Genomic DNA, 5,724 nt, shown 5'->3' with positions numbered 1-5,724 from the left:
ATTCCTAGAAAAACTGTCAACACCAGTTTGCCAGTTTGAACAAAAATTGTCTGTACTCAGTAGCTGGTCCATCTTTCATATTCTCTGAAGATGTCTTGGTTTGCGAGCAAAACAGTTTGGGATACCTTCTTTTTGAGTTCCCAGGAGCTTTTACACTGACTGCTCCTATTTTTGTGTTTGCATTGGAGCTTTGTTTCTTTTTGCCTCTATACCCATAGAATGAATGAGCTTTCTCATGACACAAGACAGACTCGGTGCATGTAATCTTATGCGGAACTACCATCTCACAACATACTGTGAAGAACGTAAATGTGATGAACTCCAATTGATGACTGTTCTTCTTGGAGTCTGCTCTATGAGGACCTGAATGGTTGGTTGCGGAGCACAATGGTATTAATATCTTGGTATGTTACTCTCCCAGACCAAACCCTCTCTGGTTTACATTTATCAACAACCATAATATCCTGAGTACTGCTTTGTATGCTTTTACCATAGCTCTGGCAGGAGCAGTCACAGACGATGACTTTAATGTTACCGTTGAATAGTATTTGTTCGATAGTTTATGTTCCAGGTGAAAGATTGTGGTCAAGTCTGTTATTGTGTTCCCGAGTAGAGAAGTCGTAGTTTACATTCGGTTTTGAATTGACCCACGATGTCTATTGCAACGGGGGAAGACGGTGGGCTGAGTTCTGTCATATTCGCACATAGATTTGCACCTATACGTGTATTTGCGCTTCTGAAGAGAGGGAGACCATCAATATTGAGAAGAAATTTCCATTGCTGTCTTATATTGTGCCTTTATTTCTGGAGGTAGCTTACCAGTTTTTTATCAAAGTACTTCTTCAAGTGTCCCAAATATATATAAGTCCATGCCTATTTTTCTTCAGTTTGTCAGATTCTCGCTGTCTGTCTTCAATAATGGCTCACTCGAGCAGATGATGGCAATTGGTTATGTCGCGAGTGTCATGTTTTTTTAACGGTTGTTTAAGAGTCATCAGTCTGCGCTTGTTCTGTATTTGTGGTGCATATTGATCCATGATTACTAGCTCTTCAGCTATTTGCGTTTCTTCTTCTTCGCTGAATCCGTAAGAAAAAATGATGGCGATTTGCTCATCTTATCTCAATCTGTCCCACGACTGCCCATCATCATCACTGTCAGCATCAGTGTGAGTTTATTTGAGTCAATTTAGTTGTTTACAAGATTCACTGACAAATGTTAATATTCTCCTGCTAATTGAACATTGGTTGCCGTCGCCGGCACTACTTTCCTATTCTAACACAAACTCATTGATGTCACTATCAGTATTCACTGTGGAGCTTTTTTGTCTGGGCCTCTTGATTTGTACATGATAATGATCGTTTTGGCTGAAAATCCACTTTTCTGTTGTACTGTCTACGGCGCTTCTTTCTTCTCATCCATTTTTGCTGGCACGGTGGAAGACAAGAGTTTGCGGGTGAGCGTGTCTGATGCACGCGTGACAAAGCTAACAATAACTGAAGACTTTTTCATCGGTATTACCAAGTTACAACTATTAGATAATCTATATATATTATGAACTTGAGTTGTGCATCGAACGTGATTAATCAACAAATAATTTTCTCTCCAAAATGTCCATGCACCACTTGAAGTCTGCCAGTAACACTAAAAGTCACGTATACATATATTCTTGTTTCTTTTTCAAAAGACGCCTAGATATGTGAATATTCATCTAATTTTTGAAGAATTTTTATATAATTACTGTGCAAATCCGAGCAGGGCTTTTTTTAAATATTTAGCCACCATGTTAAAAATGGTGAAAATATCTCCTTATAAAAAGACATCTCTGTTTGCGCCTTCTTACTCAACTAACAGAGAAGTTTTCAGCTCGATGATACTTTCATGAGACGGTGTGGGGCAGCTGCTCTCTTCACCACCCCCAAAGAGTGCGCTAAGTCGGGCGTTCTAATTGCTAAAGTTATCAGTTGCTGTAGTCTGAGGTACTATTGACTCCTACACTAACTTAGTTCTTAGACTTAGTGTCTCTACAGACTTACAGTCTACTACAGATCTAGCGATAGTTAAATAATAATTTAAGCCTAATGCTGATTCAAGTAGTACATAAATACTAACTCTTAATAAAAAAAATATATAATTTAGCGTATATATAGGCCTATATTAAGATTTAGAAGTGCTATTAATAGTATATTAAGGCAGCTAGTGATTAACATACATTACCTTTCCTTGTTTTGCAGGAACAATTCCAGCCAAAAAATTTAGGTCTATAGCAAATGTTGCTATACAAAATAAATTTTGGCATTAGCAATTGGTATAAATTTGTTTATAGCATTTTCTTTTCAGATTCAGTCACCTAGTGCAAATTTCACCGCAGTGCGATGCTTAGGCGTGTTCTCGTGTCTGCTGTGACATGGCACAGCTAGCTTAGCTAGGACACACTAGCGCGATTCTGCACGCTGCCCGGCAGCGTTTAAAACAGCCGTCGCAGCTTGGCCACTCTGTGCTAGAGCTCCGTAGGTTCCGCTCGCTCAATGCGATGAAATAAATATCGGCGCGCCGGAGTGAACAGCCTAAGCTGACTCGCCCCATGTTGGCGAGTAACAAAAATTTGTTAAAACTTGTTAATCGAAATGTTGGTTCTTTAGTTATATATCCAAACATTGATGAATGCCGAGTTCTTAGGCGATTGTGAAGGCCGGCATTGACGCTCGACCACGACATCCTCAGTTATATTATCAAAGTCGCGAGGAGAAAGCAGCCGGAGATCGTGGTGCAGCGCCAGCACAGCCGCTGGCTGTGTTAGATGCTGGGGGCGGCATAATTGATTTGATGTTAAGGAGGGGGGGCGTGCGCAGCTGCTGGGATTGTTATATAAAGTCAGATTCGTAAGGCCTGCCATGGTTCGTTAATACAAATCAATAAAATCGGCCGGTTAAACAACTGGTGGCATCTACTCATTATTCAAGCCACTGGCTAATAGACAGACGCGAGAACTCATAAAGTAAATTGCTAAACATGTATGTTCCGTATTACATTCTCGCATGCGGCCGATGCCATCGCCAAACTTGCGATTCATAAAAAGGAAATCGTGTGCGTAAGCAAATGGCTGAAAACTACATCGCGAATTTGCCGTGCGGATTACCGGCGAAAATTTATTCCCTGTTTGATAATACGTTTTGCCTTCAGGCTACAATTAAGTTCAACATACCCTTCAGCCTAATAAAAACGACCGTTGCCGTTGAAACGACGTTGAACTGCCCTCTGTCAGATGGAAAACATCATTTATTTTTTTGCTCAGTCGGCAAATTCTTAGACAAGCGTAGCCAGCAACGTTGTATCAACGTTGGCGTCCAAGTGTCACCAAAATCACTTTTCTTGGCTACTGATCAGAAACATCGAGTAGTAATCTGTCGAATCGTATATGTCGTATGCTGAGTTCGTACCGGCTCATACCGTTACACACTTTCGCTTCATAGTACGAGTCGTTATGTACGGCTGCGTGACTCGTCATCTTAGGCTTTGGCTAGTTTTATGCGATCCGTCGCACTCATAATGGTTCAGCTCGACTGTGGCCGAGCACGCTCTCAATAGCTTAACGTTGCGTTTGTTCTTAGCTAAGGCAATAGCACTGCTGCTGCATCGAGGCTACGTCGATTTATACCGTTTCGTTGCTTCACCCTGCACGCTAAGCCCAATGCAGCTCAAACGTCTCGCTATGGGTGCGTTTCGGATCACAACGCCCTTCCCCTCACGCGGTTCTGTCCTACTTACTGGTGCGAATCGCTTAACGACCAAGCCCACCTCCAATTCTACATCGGTCGATACGTTATTACGCCTGACGACTCCCCTATGTCACGTGCCTCTTTTCAATGACACTCGCGCCTATGCACTCTGCCACTTGGCTCTGTAAATTGGACCACTACATGCAGCAAGAGGTTACCCCAGCAACAACACAAGTAGTAGCGCCAGCAACCAGCTCAAAAAACCACAACACAACAACAACAGACAAACAGCCACAACAGCAATAACGGCCTGTCTGCGTGCAACAGCAAGAGCAGCAGCTAACACAACACAACCAACAACAACAACAACAACCACACAGCATAAGCAGCAGCAGCAAGGAGCGCGAGCAACAACAACAGCAGTAGTAGCAGCGCAGCGAAGCACCAAAAATCAAAACAAACAACAACAAAACAAACAACAACACCAACAACAACAACACACAAGCATAACGGGCACCAGCAGCAGCAAGAGCAGCAGCAAACAACAACCGCCTAAGGAACAAATAACCTATAACAGCAAATAATAATAAATTAAAATAATAATAATAACAATAATTATAATAGTAAACACGTCAATATATTAATATATATATATATATATATAATAAACAATAAATGTGTTAAAAGGTGCATCGAACTGTTCGCTACCCTGAGGTCGTCTGGCTAGGGATAGCCTCACGTTGATAACATGCAGGCAGGAGTAATGTGATTGTCTTCTATCCAGCTGGGAATTTCTACGCGTAGGCCTTTTTTACACATGTCTTCTACACATGTCCCTATATAATAAATAATAATAACATCAACAACCGAGTCGTGAGCTATACTTACACAAAAACAATATCCGACGCATCTTCAGTAGATTTGCTCGTATCGACAGCAAACGGCTTAGTCACTGATAGCGCCTGCACGACAGATTCAAACAACGACTCTTAGACAGAGCAGTGCGTGCGTGCGTGTATGCGTGCGTGCGTAGGCGCGTGTACAAGAGTCAAGTGTGCGAGCACACAGCTTTTAAATACCAGCGCGCGGTGACACGGTATTGGTACAAAGCCTTACAAGCAGCGAGAGAGAGAGGAGAGAGAGAGAGAGAGAAAGAAGAAAGAGCAGAGAGAGATGGAGTGAGAGAGGAGAGAGAGAACGAGAGCGACATAAAGAGGTCACGAAAATATATAACCTGGTGACAGTATTTGTCGGCCAGTTCTTCTTGGTAATTTAGGACCTCAGCCTAGGGTTTTTTGTCCCTCGCTCGTGTTTTTTTCTATTTAACCGCAATTATGTAGTTACGTATATAGGTGCATGAGGGCATTCGTTGCCCGAATGACCCACCGGTTCAATTTATAAGCGATTACTCACAACCCATCGACACACATGGTTCACATACTCACGCACCCACACACATACGCACCCACGCACGCACGCACGCACACACGCACACGTATGTAGCGCACGCGGACGTGCAGTGACGTACGTAGAACGACGCACTGATTATGCGCAAGATTCTCGCCGCATGCCCGGCTTGTGAATGCGCGCAGCGCGTGTATGCAATGTGGGTTGTGTGTGTGATTGTGTGTGTGTGTGTGTGGTGTGTTGTGTGTGTGTGTTGCTGTGTATGTGTGGTGTGGTGTGTGGTGTGTGGTGCGTTGTGTGTGCTGTATGTGATCTGTCTGTCTGTCTGTCTGTCGGTGCCTCTCTTATCTCCTCTTACCTCTCTCTCTCTCTCTCTTCTTCTCTCTCTCTCTCTCTCTCTCTCTCTCTCTCTGCTATTCTATCTGTCCATCTTTCTCTCTCTCTCTCTCTCTCTCTCATCTCTCTTCTCTCTCTCTCTGTCTTTCTCTCTCTCTCTCTCTCTCTCTCCTCTTTCTCTCTGTCTCTCTCCCTCTATCTCATCTATCCATATCTTTCTCTCTCTGTCTCTCTCTGTGGCTCCTCTCTCTCTCCTTTCTCCCT

Source organism: Priapulus caudatus, unplaced genomic scaffold (assembly GCF_000485595.1).
Source record: "Priapulus caudatus unplaced genomic scaffold, Priapulus_caudatus-5.0.1 Scaffold1435, whole genome shotgun sequence".
NCBI classification, from domain to species: Eukaryota; Metazoa; Priapulida; class Priapulimorpha; order Priapulimorphida; family Priapulidae; genus Priapulus; species Priapulus caudatus.
This window is presented reverse-complemented; position numbering follows the sequence as displayed.